This window comes from Hemicordylus capensis, chromosome 2 (genome assembly GCF_027244095.1).
Source record: "Hemicordylus capensis ecotype Gifberg chromosome 2, rHemCap1.1.pri, whole genome shotgun sequence".
NCBI classification, from domain to species: Eukaryota; Metazoa; Chordata; class Lepidosauria; order Squamata; family Cordylidae; genus Hemicordylus; species Hemicordylus capensis.
The window spans coordinates 323,273,562-323,297,525 of record NC_069658.1 but is presented as its reverse complement, the minus strand read 5'-3'; the positions used below and the strand labels follow the sequence as shown (position 1 = coordinate 323,297,525).

General features: G+C 42.5%; 1 protein-coding gene across 10 annotated transcripts in view; it reads left to right on the top strand.

Moving 5' to 3' along the window:
- The window catches only part of RAD54L2 (RAD54 like 2), a 166,150-nt gene that overhangs the window by 94,207 nt on the left and 47,979 nt on the right, over window positions 1-23,964 (top strand). The gene's annotated exons all lie outside the window — the stretch shown is intronic.

Below are 23,964 nucleotides of genomic sequence, written 5' to 3'. Positions count from 1 at the left end.
TGTAATGCAGAAAATCAATTATAAGTGTGAAAAACTGAATACAGTATTTTCTCATTTAATAAGTAATATATAAATAAAATCATGTAGAAATAATCCTGGAAATTGCCATCACACTAGCTTTGAGGGTCTGGGGAAATTTGTGAATATTATACATGAGCAGTAGTCATAGAACTTCTGGTGTGTTACTTCTTTCCCAAGGCTACCTTCCCTTGTACAGGGTTAATTGAGCAACTTGCCTCTCAGATAAATGGAGCAGAGCTACTGAGTCTATTTTATTTTATGAATTTGTATCTTTCTCTTCATGTAAGCAAATCAAATGGCTAATAAAAATAAAACTATCACAGTATTCAAAGCAATGTAAGTTTAGTCCTTTCTGAGGCACAGGCATATGTAGATTAGCACACAGAGATATGTTTTAGAACAAGAGCATAAAAACTGTCGTAATAAATTATCAATGGCCCATTCAGCACAATATCCTCTCTCAATCTATGTATACTGTTGGATGGTTATATTGAAAGCATGGGGGCCAGAGTAATCAGCGACCAACTGTCTGACAATGTTATGTTGGCAGACAAGAATGAGAAGAAATAATAATGTTTCAACCCTTTTATTTATTCAGAGAATATTTACCTCTTTAAAGCTCTTTTCCAACAACAAAAAATTTAAAGTTAGTGAAGCTGGGTGGAATTCGATCAGTTCCTGTGAACCAGAAACTTCAGTGTTGTGCAGAGAGGGTTACTTTGGCATGTTTTTCCAGTTCCTTTACCTCTTATTTGTTATCTTTATTCTTTTTCCTTTTATTACAGTAAGATGGGAGGAGAGCTGGTCCTGTGGTAGCAAGCATGACTTGTCCCCTTAGCTAAGCAGGGTCTCCTCTGGTTGCATATGAATGCGAGACTATAGGTGTGAGTACTGTAAGATAGTCCCATTAAGGGATGGAGCCGCTCTGGAAAGAGCATCTAGGTCCCAAGTTCCCTCCCTGGCTTCTCCAAGAGAGGGCTGAGAGAGATTCCTGCCAGCAACATTGGAGAAGCTGCTGCCAGTCTGCTCTCCATTCTCCCCCCCCCCCCCGTCCCCTCGGCCGCGCCGCCCGCTTCGCTCTGTCCCCTTGGCCGCGCCGCCCGCTCGCTCTGCCCCCCCCGTCCCCTCGGCCGCGCCGCCCGCTCGCTCTGTCCCCTCGGCCGCGCCGCCCCGCTCGCTCTGTCCCCTCGGCCGCGCCGCCCGCTTCGCTCTGTCCCCTCGGCCGCGCCGCCCGCTTCGCTCTGTCCCCTCGGCCGCGCCGCCCGCTCGCTCTGCCCCCCCGTCCCCTCGGCCGCGCCGCCCGCTCGCTCTGCCCCCCCGTCCCCTTGGCCGCGCCGCCCGCCCCGCTCTGTCCCCTCGGCCGCGCCGCCCGCCTTCTCTGCCCCCAGGCCGCGCCGCCCGCCCGCTCGCTCTGCCCCCCGGCCGCTGGTCCTGTGGTAGCAAGCATGACTTGTCCCCTTAGCTAAGCAGGGTCTCCTCTGGTTGCATATGAATGCGAGACTATAGGTGTGAGTACTGTAAGATAGTCCCATTAAGGGATGGAGCTGCTCTGGAAAGAGCATCTAGGTCCCAAGTTCCCTCCCTGGCTTCTCCAAGAGAGGGCTGAGAGAGATTCCTGCCAGCAACATTGGAGAAGCTGCTGCCAGTCTGCTCTCCATTCTCCCCCCCCCCCGTCCCCTCGGCCGCGCCGCCCGCTCGCTCTGTCCCCTCGGCCGCGCCGCCCGCTCGCTCTGCCCCCCCCGTCCCCTCGGCCGCGCCGCCCGCTCGCTCTGCCCCCCCGTCCCCTCGGCCGCGCCGCCCGCTCGCTCTGCCCCCCCGTCCCCTTGGCCGCGCCGCCCGCTCGCTCTGCCCCCCCGTCCCCTCGGCCGTGCCGCCCGCTCGCTCTGCCCCCCCGTCCCCTCGGCCGCGCCGCCCGCCCGCGCCGCCCGCCTGCTCTGCCCCCAGGCCGCGCCGCCCGCCCGCTCGCTCTGCCCCCCGGCCACTGGTCCTGTGGTAGCAAGCATGACTTGTCCCCTTAGCTAAGCAGGGTCTCCTCTGGTTGCATATGAATGCGAGACTATAGGTGTGAGTACTGTAAGATAGTCCCATTAAGGGATGGAGCCGCTCTGGAAAGAGCATCTAGGTCCCAAGTTCCCTCCCTGGCTTCTCCAAGAGAGGGCTGAGAGAGATTCCTGCCAGCAACATTGGAGAAGCTGCTGCCAGTCTGCTCTCCATTCTCCCCCCCGTCCCCTCGGCCGCGCCGCCCCGCTTCGCTCTGTCCCCTCGGCCGCGCCGCCCGCTCGCTCTGCCCCCCCGTCCCCTCGGCCGCGCCGCCCGCTCGCTCTGCCCCCCCGTCCCCTCGGCCGCGCCGCCCGCTCGCTCTGCCCCCCCGTCCCCTCGGCCGCGCCGCCCGCTCGCTCTGCCCCCCCGTCCCCTCGGCCGCGCCGCCCGCCCGCTCTGCCCCCCCGTCCTCTCGGCCGCGCCGCCCGCCTGCTCTGCCCCCCGGCCGCGCCGCCCGCCCGCTCGCTCTGCCCCCCGGCCGCTGGTCCTGTGGTAGCAAGCATGACTTGTCCCCTTAGCTAAGCAGGGTCTCCTCTGGTTGCATATGAATGCGAGACTATAGGTGTGAGTACTGTAAGATAGTCCCATTAAGGGATGGAGCCGCTCTGGAAAGAGCATCTAGGTCCCAAGTTCCCTCCCTGGCTTCTCCAAGAGAGGGCTGAGAGAGATTCCTGCCAGCAACAGTGGAGAAGCTGCTGCCAGTCTGCTCTCCATTCTCCTCCCCCGTCCCCTCGGCCGTGCCGTTCGCTCTGCCCCCCCGTCCCCTCGGCCGCGCCCCCTGCTCGCCCTGCCCCCCGTCCCCTCGGCTGCGCCGCCCGCCCGCCCTGCCCCCCCGTCCCCTCGGCCGCGCCGCCCGCCCGCCCTGCCCCCCCGTCCCCTCGGCCGCGCCGCCCGCCCGCCCTGCCCCCCGGCCGCGCCGCCCACTCGTTCGCTCTGCCCCCCCCCGTCCCTTCCAGTGCTGTATTATAATCCTTTTGGCCATTCTCCAAGCACAAGAATCCACAATTCTTGATGTAATGCAAGATTTCACATTGTTGGGATATGAAAAAACATGAATTTCCTTGACTGGCAATGATTGCTGCAATGTCATGTTTCAAGCCAAAATGGCACACTAACCAGACAGGACCAAACCATATGTGTGAATGTACCTTCATACAAATTGTACCTCCAGCATCTGGAAGTGTGCCACCAGCTATTGTTAAACATTCTCTGAGGTGTCCAGTAAACACGGAATAAAGGTTTCTGCTGTATTAGCCTTGTTTTGAGATCCAAAGAGGCATGTTTCACTGCCTTCAAAGCTACCTCCCATTGGTTTAATAAAATAGGGTATTTTATTAAAAGATCCAAAAATTTCAGATATAATCAATATCAGTCTTATCAATATCTTTCAGCTTCTTATAGAGCAAGGTTATACAGGTTTATATGCATCCAATAGCTGTTCCAGGTCTAATAAAAGAATGGAGTTTCAGAAGCTGCAATCACATCAGAACCAAAAAGCTCCGATAGTAAATGTTTTAGCTGAATAAATTGCCAGCTAGCATTTAAAGATAAATCAAAATCAGCTCTGAAAGTATCAAAAGGTTTAAAAACAGCTTCAGAAGAGATCAATTGATCTAGTGTAATAACATTGTGGGAGGCCCAGTTAGCCCAATAAAAAGATTTACAAACAATCTTCAAACAAGGATTCTCCCACAATGTAAGTTTTTCATGCTGTAAAGGATCAAACTTTGGGTCTAGAACCCAAAGTTCTCCTTATATGCTTTGTAGCTTTAAACATCACATGTTTAAACCCGGCTTCTTCAATAGGTAGTTGAAGTTTACGAAGTGAAAATCTAGGCAGGTGTCCTTGCCTTAAGAAGTTATTATCTAATTTATAGACTTGCTTAAAATATGATGAAGGGTCAAGAATGGGAAAAAGTCTTAAAATCTGTATGAGCCTTGTTGTTAGATTTATCTTCTGCACATTTATTTTGCCCCAGATACTCAACAGAATTGTAGCCCACTCAACTGTCAATTTTCATTTGAACCAAAAAAAAATTTGGGTGGGGGGGGATTGAATTTACTAATTGGAAAGCTTCCTAGGAATCACTATGCCTAAATACACAAGAGATTGGATATTACCTAAAACCAAAAGCCGTACACTTACCAAGGAAAATCTGTAGAACCTAAAGGCATCAAATCCAATTTACCCCAATTTATGGAGTAACCCAATACATTACCAAACTTTTGAACTAAAGGGGGAAAAAGGAATTGAGACCTCTAGTTTGCCAATAAAGCATAGAACATCATCTGCATATAAAATCAACAAGTGTTCAATTCCTCGGAGTGTAATACTGTACCCTTTAAATTATCAGAGTCTCTAATAGCACAAGCCCAGGGGTTCTAACACCATATTAAAAAGGGCGGAGGGAGATAGAGGACATCCCTGACGTGTGCCCCGATCTAGCCTAACAATAGCCCATTGGCATCCTATTTTAGTAAGGTCTGCTACTATTGAACTCTCAAGGTCAGTTCAGCTTCTACTTCATGGAAGTAGTGTTCTTCAGTTGCTTATATGTTAACAAAAGTGTGCTAACTTAAGTGATAGAAATCCTGTTCCGTGCTGCTTGCAAATGTTAAATTACCAGCCATTCATAATCCTAACTGATAGAGGTCATAAAGATCCCTGTATCTTTGGGAATTATCCCCAGTTTCCTGCTGGGCTCCAGAAACCACTATTGGCTATTTGATTATTTCTTTTCCAAGCATGGCAGATTCTCTGGCTGCTTTCATTCTGACCTAAGTACATATTGCAGATGTTTTGAGCTGTTTGTCATGTTTTAGTGCATATCTAGAAACTGGAGAAAAGAACAGTGAATCATCCTGTAATCAAACTAACTTGTGTCGGGGGTGGGTGTGGGTGGGGGGGTGGGGGGTTAGGGGTGGGGAGTCCATTTTGTTTTTTTATAGTAGGAGGGGAGTAGCCTGGGTTAGAATAGAATGAAGGATTTATCTGTAACCTGGAAGGTTTATAAAACTGATAAGAGTTTATTTTTATATACACACAAAATATGAATATGTTTACTCTATGCAGTATATTAATGCTGGTAAATATTAATACAGATTCACTGTGCTGTATGTCATAGAGCAAAATGGTACTTCAGAGTTCTTTCTGAGATTGAGGAAGAAGTCGTCAAACTGATTCTTAGTAGATCCTCTGGTAAGGATCTTCATTTTAAAATTTGTACGGACATTTAGCAAAAGTATTTAATATTTAGCAAAAAATATTTACATAGTGCATTTCAGGTGTACAAAGCACCTTACATAATTTTAGTAATCCTCACAACAGTTTTTAAGGTAGGCTAGTATTCTTCCCAAGTTGCAGAGAGAAAAAATACTTAGCTAGTGAATTTGAAATTAGGCAGGTGCAATTATTCAGATAAAATTAAGGGGAAAGCTTTATCTCTGTGCCAGAAATAGCTTCACCTCTTTAACAGTAGTCCAACATGCAGAAATTAAAGACACAGCAGCAGGACCAGTAAAATGAGTGGGAATCCTTCCCCAGGAGGAAACATGCACAGTACAAGGTGCAGCTTTCTGAGTAAACCCTGTCTAATTTTTTACTGTTGTTTTTGTTTATGTGAATACACCAGTAGTTAGTGTCATAGTAAGGAAGGTTTAGGTCTCTGCTTTGATGGTGCTGAAGTGGAATAATCTCCACCTTTGCTCGGTACTGTACGGAGGCAGGTGTAACGTGGATGTCTCCATTCAGCACTGCACGCTTCTGATGCAGGGGGACTTTTTTCCAGGAAGCTGAGACCCATACCACCCTGGTGATGGCACGTGATACTCGGTAGAAGATGTGTGAGGAGAGGTCTGGGAGGGGTAGTTCCCCAAGCACTTTCCCTTAGAGCAGGCATCCCCAAACTGCGGCCTTCCAGATGTTGCTGAACTACAACTCCCAAGATCCCTAGACACAGTTTTTTGTGGCTGGGTATGCTGGCAGTTGTAGTTCAGCAACATCTGGGGGGGGCGCAGTTTGGGGGTGCCTGCCTTAGAGCTTTCCTCTGTGGGGAAACTGCTTGGGTGGGCTAACCCGTCAGTGCCCCACATGTGCTGTCCCAAGCGTTGGTGGGATGGTACAGGACTGGACTTCCTGTAAGCAAGCCCCTCTGCTGGAAGCAAGCAGTACTGTGTGGAGATAGCCACACTGTGAGCAGCTGATTCCGCACAGTTCCTGTGCAAATGTGCAGATTATTTGACTCCGGCACCACCAAAGCACAGGTCTAGGAATGTTCATTTACTATTTTAGGGGTGGTAAATTTATACATCTTGTAAAAAGAAGTACAACCTTTCAAGCATTTGAACTGGGCAGTTGCTTTAAACTAACACAAATGAAAGTGGATCAGGATCAGGAACAAGTCGGTGCATAAGCACAGCCATATGACAGGAATGGAGAGGGTATCCGTAAATCTCATTGTAGCCTCATGGCTCTTAGACTTAATCTGTTTTGTAGCAGCATGGTGATGACATTGTCTTCAGCTGTATTTTGAAGAGAACACTTTGTACTTAGACTATTTATTTCTTTTATATCTGGTATGGATGAGATTGTGAACCTGCCTCCCTCTTGCTCTCCTCAGCTAGAATTTGTTGTGGCAGGGATGTGTGGGTAGAAGGCATCAGAAGCTTTTGCCAAACCTGCAGGAATATATGAGAGTAGGTTGAATTAAAGATAAAAATTAGTGGGAGGAGAATGTCTTGCTTAATTCTAGAATTTTAACTAGTTCCATGAACTGTGTTACCTATTTGTTACCTAAGAGGTTGTCATTTGAGTGGGGTGTGGCCTGAAGTTGATGTGGGAAGGAAGGACAAGAACCTTCATCCCTGCCCCCTCAGGGTTTCACAGACTGACGATACTTTGAGCCAGATTGATCTTTAAAAATATGCAAGGGTTTATTTCAGATTTTCATAGAAGAGGGTCTTCACAATCATGATGATGATGTTTACTCTCCACGCTTGTCTTCATGCTTTTTGGCAGAAAAAAATTTTTTAAACTGGCACAGCTACTGGCAGAGTCAAAATGTTATATAACCTAGAGAAATGACTTGCATTTACTTCTTTAAAAGGAGGCAATGGTGCCAAAGTTCTTGTTGCCTCAAAACTGCTGACTCTGTAGCCTTGCTGCTTTGTTATGGTAGTATAATCAGCTGTATGCTTTTTCATTGTCATTCCCCTATATAATGGAACATAATTTTTTTTAAAGCCATCCTATTTTGAAGCACCTTGGACCACTTTCTCTCTCCTCATTCCTTGCATGCAGGTTGTCTCTCCCCCTGCACCTCGCTTGCTATTTTTCTAAAATCTTCTTTGAATATGTAGAATATAGGAAGTAGAAGTCTGTGTTAGTTTAAGTTAACAAGCTGAACAAAGTGTTTCTGTGGATGTGAACAATCTCTCTTTTGTTCTTCGTGTTGATTTCCAGGAGAAATGAACTTTTACTCATTTGTTGCTTTTTTGGTAAAAATGCTTAAGGGGAAATAATTATGAGAAGGGGCTTTTACTTCACTGAAATAGTGCCTGCTTTACACACAGAAGGTTGCAGGTTCAATTCTTAGTATTAACAGGTAGGCTGGGAAAGATTCCTTCTTGAAACCTTGGAGAGTTGCTGCTAGTCAGTGGATGAATGGTCTGACTCGATGGAAAGCATTATCATATACGAAGACTGCTCCCCCCCTTTTAGAATCAGTTACTTTATTTCTTCCTGTGTTGTTGTTGTTATTATTATTAATAATAATTTGATTTCTATACCGCCCTTCCAAAAATGGCTCAGGGTGGTTTACATAGAGAAATAATAAATAAATAAGATGGCTCCCTGTCCCCAAAGGGCTCACATTCTAAAAAGAAACACAAGACAGACACCAGAAACAATCACTGGAGGTACTGTGCTGGGGGTGGATAGGGCCAGTTACTCTCTCCCTGCTAAATAAAGAAAATCACCATGTTAAAAAGGTGCCTCTTTGCCCAGTTAGCAGTGTTCACATGCTTGCATTGATTTATTCATTTCTTATAAGCAAATTTTAATTGTGATCACCTTTGCAATTGTACAATTATTTTTTGTTTCATCCGACAGTTCAAATATTTTGTGAGAAACCTAATTAAGATAAGTCTGTCACAAATTATGGAATTGTGATTATATTTATACACAGGGGGAAACAGAAGTGTATGTTATCTAAGGAACACACAACAAGGTTTGAAATAGAATTTTTGACTCCCAGGCTTTGGTTTTTACTGATAGAGAAAGCATGGTAGAATTTCATTGTAAAACGTCTGCTTTCAGTCTAACTGTGCTTTTAGCTTAGATCAGGAAACAGAACAAAAAACCCTAAGCAAACCTTGATCTTAGTAAAAGGATTTGGATAGGATTTGATATGCTCAATTTACAGATTTGGGATGGGGAAACTTTTATAATCAAATCAAGGAGCAGATGTGATATTTATCATACTTCAAGACAACATTGTTTTCTCCAATATTATTTGAAACTTTCATTCGGAAGCTAAAGCTTGAAAACTGAAATTATGTTTGGTTGTAATAAGTGTTCTGTGGCTTAAAGCCAGAAATCAATAAAACTTGTTTATTCAGTATAGCTTTCCTTCTTCTAAACCTATTATATATCCCTCAATTTATTATTCTTGGGTTGCTGGTAGGTATTATTTTTGAGCATCTTAGATGCAGACTGAAATGCTCAGTTTGGGAAGCAAAATGGAAACGCCTGTAGCAGATCATGTTTTATATGTTTGATGGTCTTGATCTAAAATCTACTGAAATCAGTATGTATGTATGTATTTATTAAACTTCTATACCGCCCAAAATTTCATCTCTGGGCGCTTAAAATAAAACAATTAAAATAAATATAAAAAGTTAAAACAATGCAACAATTTAAAATCAGCCATAAAATTTTCAGACCATTTTAAAAGCTGGGAAAGCTTGGGTGAAAAGATGGGTTTTCAGTTTTTTTTTTAAAAAAATTGCCAGAGATGGGGAGGATCGTATCTCAGCAGGGAGCACATTCCACAATCTCGGGGTAGCAAACAAGGAGGCCTGTCTCTGTGTAGCCACCAGACGAGTCAGCAGTAACTGGAGAACAACCTCCTCAGATGACCTCAATGAGCAGTGTGGCTCATAGCGAAGAAGATGCTCTCTTAAATACCCAGGGCATTCTTATGTCTCTGATACTTGGTATTTTGGCCATTTTTTGTTTTTCTCCCCCCGCCTCCGCTTTTGTTGGTTTTTAAATGCTTCTGGACAGATTAATATTTGGTTGTCCATATCAGTGTAGACATGATCCAGCCAAATAAAATGTGTTGATTTCCATGGTGAACACATGTTGGATCATGCTCTATAATTTTGAGCTAAATTGCTTGTTAAGTTTCAAGTGGAGAATTTGTTGAAAAGCAACTGCATATGCAGGGAGCAGCTGCAAGAAATGAAGCAGCTTGAAAGAAAACAGTGAGAATGAGAGAAAACAGTTCAGCTAGCTCATAATGAGAGAATGGAAGGATTGTTTTATTAGGCCTATGGTACAACTATTGGTAGCTGGACAGTAAAGAAGGTATTGTAGAAAAGAAAATTATCCCATCTGTTAAGAAACAGTGGAGGGTCCAAGCAGACATAGGGTGCCCTATGGTCAGGAACAGAGATAACTGGCCAACAGAATATAGTGTTGGAGGGACAGACAAGAGGGGACATCTTGTATGGAACAGGGAGGAATTATCACTGAGCAGCAGTGGTGGAGAGGAAAAAAAGGATGTGCCATGATCTGCAAAGAGTGACAAGAATGACAACTATCCCAGCTCAAGAGGACACATGAGAGTTATTTTTGATATGACTCAGAAAATGTTGTCCTCCTAAGTCAAGTTATCCTTTTTATATGGCTGTATATAGAGCTGGAAATAGGTCAGTCTGATGTGTCATTTTTCATGAAATCATTGAACCAGAGAAATAACAGGATTCTTCTGTTAATACTGGACAGTTCTTTCAAGCAGTGTGCCACTTCAAAATATGCACACATTTGCAATGAGCTAATAAACAATGTCAGATTCATTCTGTAAAAGTGTTGATGTGTTCAAGCCCTGTTATGCTTTTCTGCAGCTTTGTCTAGTTTCATGTTTTCCTGCTTTTAGCTGATAGTTAAGAGATATAGGGTCAGTATTTTCTTTTTACGCACTAATAACGGAGGGGAAATGTACCCCTGAATAAAAACAAAGCAGGTCTTCCTACTTCAGCATCATGTCAGAGATGGTTAGATCTTGAGTTAGAGGTGATGGTGGATTGTGTTACTTCATCCAGCTGGCTGAGGCATCAGCCACAGGCACATTAATGTCAACAGTTAGATGTGACTATGAATAGAGACTGTATGCAGGGGTGGGTGGGGGGGAGTTTTTTTAAAAAAATAATACACACAAGTTAATTTTGCATCAACAGTAGGTACTAAAGGAACCTGTAGAAGCCTTATTTGCCTCCTGAACCAGAGTTTGTGTGACACACTAGATGGAGTGTTAAGTTGAATGTAGAAGACCCAGAGTTAAGACCCTGCTCAGCCATGAAGCATGTTAGCATCATGTCTTGTTGAGTTCAGTAGGACTTAGTTACAAGTAACTGTGTTTAATATTGCAGTCTGGGTCACATGATTTATTTTGGGCTAGTCATTATGGCTCATCCTACCAAGATCATGGGAAGATATATTGAAGAGGATCTGTTACAAACTACTCAGAGTAGATTGAGAAGGAAAACTAAATACCATAATTTTGGGCAGAAGTGCTGCATCAGCGTAGATGCCGTACTGAGGGGAAAAGACTGGCTTTTTTCAAAAACCTATCAGAAATGCTGCATCGCTGTAAATGGCACAGCTAAACCAATTACATATGGCCAAGAAAAGGTGGGGGAGGAATTCTGTTGCTTCGAGGCCCTCTCAGCAATGTGGAGCCTCTCATGGGTTGGAGGGCCCTGCTGTGCTGTTGCCTTGCCTCATCCTCATTGGGGAAGGCTGGGCCAACTCGTTTGCTGCTGCTGCTGCTGCCCTCCTTCCGATTCCTCCAGTTTGCTCCTCTTCCACCCCTCCTCCTCCATGGCCTGTGATGCCACCTTAAAACAGACTGCTGAGCCTGGCCTCATGGAAGCATTGTTGTTGTGCACCATTGTCTGCCCTCCTCTTCTTCCTCAGCAGCCTACTTTGCCTCCATTTACCCGTATCCAGGATAAACACCGCAGGCACCTTTAAACAACTTTTTAAAATGTACCCAACGTGGTGTTTTGGCTTTTAGTAAACTCATTGTGAAGAAGTATTGCTTACAGTTGTTGATGTCCTATAAAACCTCAACTCTTATTTAAAGAAATCTCGCTGTTCTTGGGTCTTTGTTGGCCAAAGTAGCTGGGCTTCACAATAAATTGTCCAGTGGTAAAACCCACAGCTTACTGTTGGCCAGCACTGTGTAGGTTATGAGGTCCTGTGAGACTCTTAAAACTGTTGATTTCACACTCGTGGAACTACGATTGTTTAGTAGGCACTTTATGTGTGCAATTGGCAAAAGTAAAGCTGTCAGGGCGCTCTTGAAAGGCATGGAATATATTTATTTGCTAAATAGCCATTCTTCTCACCTCCACTTGGTGTGAATTTCTGGAGTGTTTGTGTTTCCCTGTTGCCTGTTGGAATTCCCCTTATGTGAGGCCCCAGCTGAGTCTGAATGGTTATGTAAGGATTTTGTTTTATTCCTGCTTTCTGCCACTAGTTCAAATGGATCCCAGGCTGAGTAATGGGATCAGAGAAAGCAGCGTGTAACTTTGTTGCAACAGCCAATGAAGGGAGAAGAGACTTCCCTGCCACATGCATTGTTTCTTTTTGCTTTACAAACTATATTGTTTCTTCGGAGTGGTATTTGGTACCTCTTTTAATTTAGCATACATGATGATCCCAGTCAACAGGTTTAAGTAACTACTGTGACTGGTTCCAAGCTACTTGCTGTCATCTTTATAATCATATACTAAGTACCTGAAGAGGGGAGGAAAGATAAATGCCACTGCTATTTAGAATAAAACCTAGGCACATTTAATTGGTTATGTAAGTGACCCTCCTCAGCCACAGCCAAGTTACAGGATATATGTCCGTTGGATATGCTCTATACAGGTTTGTAGGATAAGCTGTTAAGTGCTGTTCATCAGCATTTCTGAAAACAGTGAATTTATTTAATCTAGGTTTTCTTTCTTTCTTACGACACTTTGGACTACTTTAGCAGAAGACATATTATGGTCAAAGAATGTCTCTGTGATCACAGTATTCCAAGCAGAGATGATAGCTAAGTTACAGTGACCTTAGGCATTTGGTCTGGGGCTAGAATAGCTGACAGGAGTTGACGGTTTCCTACACTGCCTTTTGCCGAAGTTACTGAATCAACTGCTAAGGGAGACTGTGTCTTAATCATACGTATACACTGAATAAAATGCTCCTTCTGGATGAGTCTCAGCAGTTTCCAGGTAAGACATGGGGTTTTTTTTCCCTCCCCCCTCTCCCCCCCACCTTTTTTCTGTTGCTCCAACAGGCAATTCATTGTAATAGGAAATGATATGATAATTAAGCTTTTGATGGAGCTTGTGATATTTTCAGAGTAAACAATGTCATTGGAAAGAATATTTTGTTGCACCAACTTTTTATGTTTCATTATTTAGTCAGTAGTCAATAATTTGATTAAAGTTTAGTGCCTTAATTTGCATGAAATTCTGGCTGATGAAAAGTATGAGACTCTCTGCAACTTTTTAAGTCTAAGGATTCTGGTAAAACAACCAATTAAATCTTTTATTTTTGTTAAGATCATTATTTTGCTTTTGCTACTATTCCTTTTTTCACTAGTTGCTTTACTGTGGAAGATTTTGCATGTGTAGCATGTTTTCTTGTTTTCTGATTTTTTTTAAAAAATATTTATTTTGTTTTTTGCCTGAATACTGGTACAGTTTGGTGTGCACTATCTAGTCATAGAATTCCTGGAACAGAACATGAATGAACACAAACACACTTTTCCTTCCATAAACACCTGTTGACCAGGTTTTTATTGTATACCTGTTATGCTGAGAACTGCTTGTGTTGACCACCTTCTCAGTTGAAAAAATGGGTTGTAGGGAATGGGGAGGGACTTGGTTGTTAAGAAGCTGCTGAAAATCTGTTCTGAAGATGTGCTTAGAACATCTCATAGAGCTTACAGTTGTTTTTAATTTATAATTTAATCCATTATTCTTATTATCCCCAACCAAGGTAACTAAAAAAAAAATCAGTCTCTTTCCCTAAAGTTCATGAAAGGAGGAGGTAAACATGAAGGATTTCACTTTTTAAAATCTTCATCAAGTGAATCTATATGGAAGCTAAATTATGTGAAGAAGTAAATTTGTGTGTGTTCATTAGACTTTGTTTTACTTTTGTACACATGGCTGATGATTCATGCAAGCAGGATGAATAATCCAGTGCCAAATGTACAACAAATGTTGAAGTGAAATGGATTATATTTGAAATAATATGAGCAACTTTTAAAATATATTTAATTGTTGCCTTTAATTTAGAGGCAGATAACTCAATTGTGTGGAAAATGTGGGCATCCAGGTGAAGTTAGTCATGACTAAGTCCCTTTTAAATTAGTGGGACTTAAATTAGTCATAACTAACCTGTTTCATTTATTTCAATGGTGCTTAGTCATTATTAACATTAATGATGTGGCTCCATGAATATAAATTAATTTAGTCCCAGTTGAAGTCAATAGGGCTAAAGTGGCTTAGCATGCTAGCTTAACTGGTTGTGGATCAGAGTAGAAGAAAAACGTCTAAAATGGTTGAAAAGGGACTTTCATTAGCAGGGTATATAAGATACAACTTGATAAGGGGATAAGGACCCTCAGAATCTGTGAAACTACAAAATATATAAATGAAAAAGGCCCATGTAATTTCTGGAAGTGACCCATTTAATTAAATTGCAATAAAGATAAATTGGAGCCAGTTATGATTTGCTAATTATGATTTGCATTGAGCTTGCAAATGCAAACTTCAACCAAAGAGTGTCAGATATAGCTGGTATAAGTATGGTGTAGTGAATATGGTTGCTTATTTAGTCATTTGTGTTTTGGGATTTTCTAATATCTTACATAACCTACAGTTCATTCTTTGAACTGTAAGTCCATTCTGTGATGATCTAGAAGTCACTGTATGGATAGGTCAGATAATCTGCACAAAGGTATGAGAGTCAGTGATAAAGTTAATGTCAAAGGAAAAGCCTGTCTGCTGCCCTGTTCAGTATTTCAAGTAAAACTTTCTTCATCTCTTCATTATAATGGCCATTATTGATCAGTTAGTTTCACTGTATACCCTTTGTGCTGGTTTATGACTGTAACAATAAACTAAACTAAATTGTACACCTTTCATTTAATGCTAGATACAGTAGATAATACAGTACTTTGTGCTACTAATGAATGGGTTACCACATGGAGCAGTTTAAAGTGACTTGCATATGTCTACAATGTGTGATGGTCCTCTGATATATCTGATTGTACTCACCTGACTAGATCAGTAGGGAGGGCTCTGCTCCACATGCCAACAGCTGCTGAGACCCGTTTGTCAAACACGTGGGGCAGAGCCTTCTCAGTTATTGCCCCCGGACTGTGATACTCACTCTCAGCTGAGATCCACATGGCTCCCTCTCCCCCAGCCTTTAGAATGAAAGTGAGGACTACCCTTTTTATTCAGGCTTTGGGCCAATGAATCACCCCTTGCTCTTTTTTTTAAATTTTACTACTACAAAATTACTGCTACAAATATTTATATACCACTTTTCAACCAAAGTTCTCAAAGCAGTTTACACAGAAAAAATAATGCAAAAATTAGCTTTTATTGAAATTTTATTATTTTTATCTGGTTGTTAACCATCCTGGGATCTTCGGATGAAGGGCAGTTTATAAATATAAATATAAAAATAAAATATGAATTTATTCTCTCCCTCATCCCCAATATCATACACCCATAAGAAATAAAATTGGCCCCCACAAGAAGTTTACTCTGATGTTTTTAGTGTGAATTAGAGTTGTTCATGGCTTTTCATGCCTTATACTGGCTTTGGTGTTGTCAGCTGATTCTTTTGCCTCAGTTTCTTGAGTTGTAACAAAAGTATTAACCATTAATGGCTTTGCAAAGCAGTCTTGTAAATAATGTTAATTACAAATAATTTACCAACCACACAAAGTACATCAGCTTGCCTAAGAGCAATTGATTCTCAGCCATTTGTGTACAATCTGATATATCAGAGGACCACCATTCATATGCAGTGGCTTGCTGTGCAGGTCAGGTGGCTGTCTCTATGTCCCTGCAAAGCTTATTCATTGACTGTAGTGGTGCAAATAAAATTTCCTCATCTGTATGCTGAACTACTGCATGGCTCACCAAATACAATGATCCATAGAGGCTTACATGTGGATGGCTGCAATGTCTGTACTGTCTTGTGGTATTGCAGAATGACTTAAGTGATATACCTCACAAGCTAATCTTCCCAAAGGAAATGTTGCTCTCTCTAGCCAAATGATTAAATGTAGAGCTGGACTGTTGTGTAACTTTGCTTCTTTAAAGACCTTGAAAATAATGGAGATATATTCACATGTTTCTCCACTGTTTGTTACTGTATGTAGAGAGGGGAGGGGGGTGCTTTGTAATTGAGCTTCTCTATGATGATGCATTTAATACAACTGTTTTAGTGGGTGTCAGAATCTTTGGATATAGGCCATGTGTAGACAGTGCAAAAGAGAGTATTATTTGCTACCTTGGTGGCCCTGTAAGTGGGTAGCATTAATAGACCTTTCTTTATTATCTTTCCTTGCTCTGAAGATTCTAGTATAAAGCTCATATTATGACTTGCAAAAACTGCCTACTATAAACTGATGCTTATGTAATCATTGCATAATGCAAAATACTTGCCCCTTTTGCAATCCAATTTTCTTTTCCCAGACCCTGAAAATTAGTTGCTCTAGAAAAATGATGTTATCTGCATGGGCTTAGCAAAGGATGCATGTACAAATATGAGATTTATGTATGGTTACCAAAGTCAGAATATTTCCAGCAAAAGTGTCCAGTGTTTTAGAACTTAAAACAGAGCTTTATTTGTGGAGGGCAATAAGTCTCTAATATGAATGTTTCTGATTTCCGGTTGTGAGAGAAGTCAGAAAGAGCTTTGGGCAAAAATGCTCCTTTTACAACATTTTGTTGGAAAATGTAGGCTGAGTAAATTGGGAAACTAGTTAACAGAGTTAGTCAGAAAGTGCAGGCTCTGATTCTTCCAACAGAGTTTATGAAAGTAGTAGCATGTTGAAGCAGAGAAGAATGAAAAATGTTGTGGGTCACTGTGACCCGGTCTTTGTTGGAAGATTACTAAAAGCAGAAATGTCATTTTTTTAAACAAATTACTACAAAATTAGAAGTAAATTTCCGGCTTCTAAAAGAATTGCCTGATGATTTATTTATTTAATTAGTAAATTAAGACATGGCTGTATGGTAGAATATTTGTGGGGATGAATTTACATTTCAAGAAGTAGTTGGAAATATCACAGTGCTCTAGTTTTTAGTAGGATAATAGAATATTGCCATCTTCCATTTCTCTTTCTCTTTCCACATGAAGCTTTCAGATAATTTTTCAGTGAAATAAATAAACATAATGTATCCTTGATATCCCAGCATGTTGCACCATAACTGAGAATAAAAATTAGTTTTCCAGACTGTTAAATGTGTTTCCCGGTGCTGAATAGAAAACTTGTTGTGTTTAGTCAGGGCAATATTGCTGTCTAGTACCTAGGTTTGTTCTTTGTGTGTGAGGTTATATTTGGTAAGATCAGCTACCTGGTTTCTTCTTTTGGTTCCGTTGATATTTGGCCACATGTTCACAAAAGCTTATATAAGTGCTCTTTAGTGTTTATGTAATTCAGGCCTCTTTACTATGTGCAGCAGTAAGGCTTGTCCAGAATAAGAGCTCTTGAGTATTTGGGGCCTTTCTCTGGTTGCATAATCAGGGAGTTAGAAGATAAATTGCCTGTCACTGAAGTTGGCCTTTAGATGTTCCAGATTTTCTATGAGCATTCTCTGCTTTCCCCCTTCTTTGCCCTTTCTGGTGTGTGTGTATATTTGTATGGGTTTGTCTGTTTGGTGTTGCCTTCCTTCTTGTCCATATTGGGCCCAAGACTATCTCAAAAGCAAGGACAGCTAAGGCAGGACTTGACACATCTCCTTTGGATCTAGGAACCAGCCCAAAAATTTAGGAGCTAGATAGTAGATACTTGACAAAATTACTGGACTTATTACAGACATGGTGTATGTGTGGGCTTCTTTTTTTTTTTAAAAAAAGAATATCCTTTACAAGTAACTTACTTAGAACAGAAACAGGGTTTGCCTGGGACAAATCAAGATTTTATTAAATGGCTACCTCTGAATATCTGAGCGTAGGTGCCACTGTTAAATTTTCTAGGTGCCATGCAGTATTCTCTCTAACAAGGTTTCCCAGCCATTGTTGACTCCAACTCCCATAATCCCCAAGCAAAAACTATTGCAACTGGGGATTCTGGGAGTTGTAGTCAACAACATCTGGGAATCCCTGTTAAAGGGAACACTGGTGCCATGATTCCCTGTCATCTGAGATTTGTTGAGCCTTGAACTGGGGAATACCAAATGTTAACTTGGGATCTGTGTCTCTGTACGCTTGCGTTACAGGAACTTCAGTGCCTCTGTCTCTGATGCCCATTAATGTAGGCCAGTGGTCAAGCAGCACACACTCTGCTTCCTATGTAGTCCCATGCAAACATTGGCTTCGAAGAGTCAAACCTGAATCGTGTGCACATTACCCCTAATCCTGTGCAGAGGTAGCCACTGCCCTCGCTTACCTCTGCGCAGAATAGTCCATGCACAGCACCAGAGAGGGTCCTTACAGGGAAGCAAAGCCACAGGAAACCCCAGTAACATTTGGGAGGGTGTGTGGAAAGGCGTGTGAAGAACAATGGGAAATGTAGTCCTTCCTGGCGCTTTCTCCATAAAGCCCTATGGAGAAATTGCTGGGAAGGATTCTGTTTCCCAGCACTCTCTGCATACTTTCCAAGATGTTGCTGGGGCTTCCCTTTAAGGGCCTTCCCAGTGCTGTGTAGAGGACCACTGTACATTGGGGTAAGCGATGGGAGCTGCTGCTTCCACACAGGGCCGGGGTGACCTGCACATGATTTGGCTTTGAAGCCAAATCTTTGCACAGGTCCAGTGTCGAATACGAATATGAATACAACAGATATTTATATGCTGCTTTTCAACACAAGTCCCCAAAGTGGTTTACATAGATTTAAATAAATAAAATGGTTGCCTGCCTTCAAAGGGATGACAATCTAAAATAGAAACCTAAGTTACACACCAGGAACAGCCACTGGAGGGCTGCTGTGCTAGGGATGGATAGGGTCAGTTGCTCTCCCCGTGCCAAGTAAAGAGAATTGCCACTTTAAAATGGTGCCTCTTTGCTCAGTTAGCAGGGGTCTAAGTGTCCAGGCTTATGAAGGCATTAAAATAAATGGAATTTAACATGGAAAATAAAGTGAATGTAATCTCCCCATATATTTGAAGACAATGGGGGGCAGGCACTTGCAAGAACTGCAGTTGGATTTGATTCTTTTGTCGCACCGTCTTGGCACAGTTGAGTCTTGGTAAAGTCAGCATCTTGAATTATGATATAATAATAATAATATCTATAATAATAACAGCAACAACAACATAATAATAATATCTATAATAATAACAGCAACAACATTGATAATAAAATTCAGCCATCCCAGGTCCTTGGGAAGGACTCGATGTCTGGATAAAACAAACCAGTCAATAACACCTGTCTGACTTTGTAAACAACACCACCACCAATAATAATATGGGTGTGTGCTTGTGTGACAGGCCAAAGGAACTGTTGTTAAGTGGACCAGCAAAGTGCCTATAAGTATGACAGGCTGCGTTTATTTATTATTTTATTATAATGACTTCTGTTGACTTCTGTTGGAGGAAGCCTGCAGTCAGTAACTCAACGAAACCCACCCTAGAAACTCTGAACTCTAGTTCCACTGTGTCATTGGTGGCTGTACCTTTACTTCTGTAGAAGTCAGAAGAAACCATTCTCTTCTATGGGGAGAAAATAAATGCAGCCCATTACTTGCCTCACAGCAGTTCTGTTGTGCTATATTTCCAGCATGTGTGTTCATACCTCTGAAGGAAAGGGTGGTATGCTGTACTAGAAGCTCTGTGCAACCTGAAAACACTGATTGAACTGTAATATATATGAGAGCTGGGCAAGCAAAGGATTTAGCTTGGTACTTTGCAAGTAAGGTAGGACTGTAATTCATAGTTAAAGACACCAACTATTGCAAGTTTCACTGTGCAGAAAAAGTGCAGATTAGGTTGTGCTCCCTCTAAGATTTGTTACATAGCATTCATTTTCTTGGGCACTTAGGGTGTGTATATTACAAGAAATACATAGGAGCTGCCCAGACAGTTTGCTTGTGCTACCTTCCCTGTTATGATTTGAATTCTAGGGGCAAAGTTTTAAGGTGGTGTGGTGCTGTTTTGCAAAAGGGACAAATCTGCAGATGGAGCAAAATGGCGCTTTTAGATTTTGAAGATGGCACAAATGAGGAGCAACTTAAGTAGCATCAGTTAATGATTATTGCTTTGATTATGCTGTATATTTTGTTTGCTTTTTTTGCAGTGGGAGAATAGGTTGTCCAATGGCTTCTACTATGAATTGCCAGTTTTGACAGCTAGGTTGAGGGGTTTACCTGCTATGCCTTTGGGGATTTCTTCCTGTTGCAATGACTATTAACTAATTCTGGAAAGAAACAAATTTAGTTACCCTGTGTGTAGGAATATGGGACAAAGAAAGTAGCCTTGAAAAGGGAAATGAAATATCTTAGTGCTGTGAACACCTGTGAAAACGAGTGCAAGTAAAACAAGGAAGGAAACACTAGTTGGTGAAAGTAAAACGAAGTGACAGTGAAGATGATGAATATAGGTGAAATCAGCTAATTGCTCTAGATGCTGGTGTTCCTTTTTTGTAGCAAAATGTATTAAGAACAGGGCTCTATTTCCTGTGTAGAGAAGGATTACTTTTGGTATTTTCCTGGGGTCCTGCTAATTTCTAGGGTGCTTGGAAAGAGTAGCTCTTTGAGAGTGTTTGGGGCTGGGTAGGTGTGTCATCTTATGTAATCATTATATAATTAGTTCTTTGTTACGCTGTTCCAGAATTGGAGGGGCCTAAAGCTGCTGAGTTGCCTGAAGGTTTGAGTCTGCTCTTTAATTAGCTGGCCTGATAAAAGCTACAGACTTGGCACTCTAAGGGCTGGCAGGGAGATGGTCTCCTGTCCCATTCTTAGTGGGAGGTGAATTCATTTTTGTTTGTTTGGGCATACGGGCGAGTAGCTTTGTTTTCCTCCTGTCCATATCTTCTTCTGGTAGTAGGTTAGGTTTTCTTCTCATTGTTTTTGCAAAGTAAAGGTTTGCCAGTGGAGGTTACGGGAAGCTTACAATTTCCCCTCAACCCCCACTACATCCATGTTTGGTGTATTTCTTGAATGTGCAGGGGGATAGAATATGGACTACCTTCTTTCTTGATAGTTCAGTTGGCGTGATGCATGCAGACAGCTAAGTACCTCTTTATGGAAGAGGTACTTCCATCAAGCTTGCCATGGTGACTGGAAGTTTAAGCATGGTGCTTGAGCCAGGTGATGGATGGATGAATGCAAGCTGGAGCAGGAATGAAAAAGCACCACAGGGTGGGGCGGTTTGCCCCCCCCCTCCTGATCATGACAGTCCATCGCCTGGTTAGAGCAATTCCCTCTTTTGGGCAGGTGTTTCCTCCTTTCTTAGAATCCTCTACTTAGTTATCTTAATGCATGTCATAATCCTCTGGTATGTGTTCTCTCCTTTTTCATTGTTTTGTTTGATCTCATCCTTGCCTGTTGTTGCACCACAACTCCCATCATCCCCAGCCACAATTGATTGTCGCTTGGGATAATGGGAATTGTAGTTCATTCATAGCTGGAGAGCCAAGTTTGCCAACCCCTGCTCGAGAGTGCATTTTTTGATTGTATAGGGTGTGGCTGGCCTACACTGTTAGACTAATTAGGTTGGTGCCAAAAGAAGAATGTGATGTCCAGTCTGCACAACACACATGTTGTGTTGGGTAGGATAGATAAAGTAGCCAGATTCAGACTTTATTTCGTGCAGCGGAAAAGCAGTCCTCACCACTTCAGCCTGCCAGTAGTTCAGGCTTTGTCATTTTTTCTTTGGTTCTAAGAGCCAAACCAAACACTTAAGAGCCAGACTGCTCTGTGGGAGGCAGCAACTCTCCCCAATGGTTCCATGCACACCCGGGAGGCGGGGGGTCGCTTTAAGGTGCAGGGAGGGTGTCCTTCCCTTCCCTGCCACGCTTCTCCCTCCAGCACTGCTTCAAAAACCACAGGTGCGGGGCGGCTGCATACCCTCTTTTCACCCCGGTCAGCATAAACCCAGGAGTTGACAGGTGGGCGTGCTCGCACACCCACCACTTCTGGTTTTACGCTGACCAGGGCGGCAAGAGGGTATACAGCTGCCCTGCGCCAGCAGTTTTTGAATTGGTACTGGAGGGGGAAGCACTGGAGGGGAGGTAAGGACATCCTCTTGTTCCTTAATGCGACCCCCCCCCGGTGTTTGAACTGGTTCAAATGCGGGGTTTCTGAACCGGTTTGTGCACAGCCCTTCCACACGGTGCTTGTTCATTCCTGCTCCTGGTTGCTTTCATCCATCACCTGGCTCAGGCACCATGCTTAAACTTCTAGGCAACATGGCAAGCTGATGACTGGGGAATTGTCAGGCCCTGGAATAGATAATGCCATTGTTAATGCTTCTTCATGTAAAAAAAACCCCCTTCTGTAAGTAAAATATCCCCCCACCCCCGTACAGAATGGAGAAAGTTGAATCCACCCATTTCTGTACTGTTTTTCTACTTGAAAGGAGCCTTTTTACATGATGGAAGAGTCAAATATGTTGTTCCCGCCCTTTGTGTAGTCTGAAGTAGTACAATCCATTCTGCCACTTCATTCTGCTGCATGTATGGAGCGGGCCTTCTCCAGAGCTTGCTGACAACATAAAACCCTTCCTCCTTTCCTTTGAACCCCTTTGGGACAGACAGGAAACCTTGTTTTTCTCATTTCTCTGCTATGTGAACTGCTTTGTTAACTCCTTGTTGAAAAGTAGTATTTAAATATTAATAATGATGATAAAACTGGGATAAATAATGAAAGATAGAAAAATGTAGCTGATGCTCAGAATGTCACAAGGTGGCATTGGCATAGGGTGGGTTGCTTTATATAATTAAGTGCATCTTTTTGTTGCACTACTTACACTTCCCTGATTTTCCTTTTTACCCAGGGAAAACATTTTTTTCAGAATATTCCCAGATAGTGTCTCCTGCACCCAGAAGCTATGATAGTTGGTGGCAAAACGTAGGGCAATACAGGAAGCTCTCTAGTAAATAATGCCATCCCTTTCTTCATCCCCCCCTGTTTTTCTGCGTCACCTCCTTTCCTATGTTGTGTTTCTGTCTTAACTTCTCTGACTGGGCCCAGCTCCACCACAAAACAACTGCCCTACTATCCAGCCTGTGTCTTTGCACATGAATAATTGGAAATTTAATCTTTTATTTACATTTCTTTTAAAAAACAATTCAATTTAAAGTCTAAAAATCTTTTTTTTTTTTAAAAAAAAATCATCAATCTTTTATCCCTGGTTTGACATTATATGAATGAGCCTTGTGCTTGTGTGTTCTGTTTTAATCAAAATAAACACTTGGGGAAGGAAGGAGAGCTGTATTATGATGGGCAGGCTTTCAGGAGAAACAGTTCTAGAAACTGAGGCAGGAATGAATTGGAGGTGAACAAACTAAGTGGTTACCCCTTGGCTATTTTATTTATTTATTTTTTCTTTTACATCTCACTCTCCCTCCAAGGAGCCCAGAGCTCCTTGGAGGGAGATGGTTATGTACATGGTTATGCTTCTCCTCATAACAACCCTGTGAGGTAGGTTAGAGAGAGAGAAGTGACTGGTCCAGAGTCATCCAGTGAGTTTCATGACTGAAAAAGGATTTGAACTTGGGGTTTCTGCAGTCATAGTCCAACACTCTAACCACTGTGCCCTCCTCCTATCCTGGATTGAAATAGTTGGGCACCTGCTACCATCTGGATTTTTACAGAAGAAACTGTGGGTGTGTTAGAGAAGTAGGTGTAGCAAGAAGTAGGTATTAGCTTTTTAACACAGTGGGGGAGAATAGATTATCATTACCAGATCTATTTATTGGGTCCCAGTGTTTGTTATGTATATTTTTGTTGCTGTAAAGGAGTATGTAAAAACAAAGTGGAGATGTGTTTGTGTGTGAGAGAGCACACAGTTGCTTTCCTTCACTAATATTTGATTTTTCAGTCTCTTGGACTTTTGCATGAACCATGGCTTTGTTTTTGACTCTGGGAAAGTCACTGGTTTAATGACTCACCCTGCTGAATGCGGTCATGTGTGCTGCTTATTGCTGCTTCCCATTGCCCTATTTTATCCAATCTTTTGATCTAGTTATATAATTGTAAATGAAGAGGAAAATTCATGGGTGTAAAAAAGCTGCGTATAATGTTACCAAACCCCAGTTCACTTGATGTGCCAGAATTTTGACTTAATATGGATAGCAGAGTTCTAGTCTGAAAAGCCCAATTAGATTCTTTTTCTAGTCCTGGGATTCCTTGGGGGTAAATGAATACTGATAGTTTGTGGACTTGTTTGTTGTGACATCTCTCTTGCCACATGTTTCCCTAAAGGCCGTGTCTG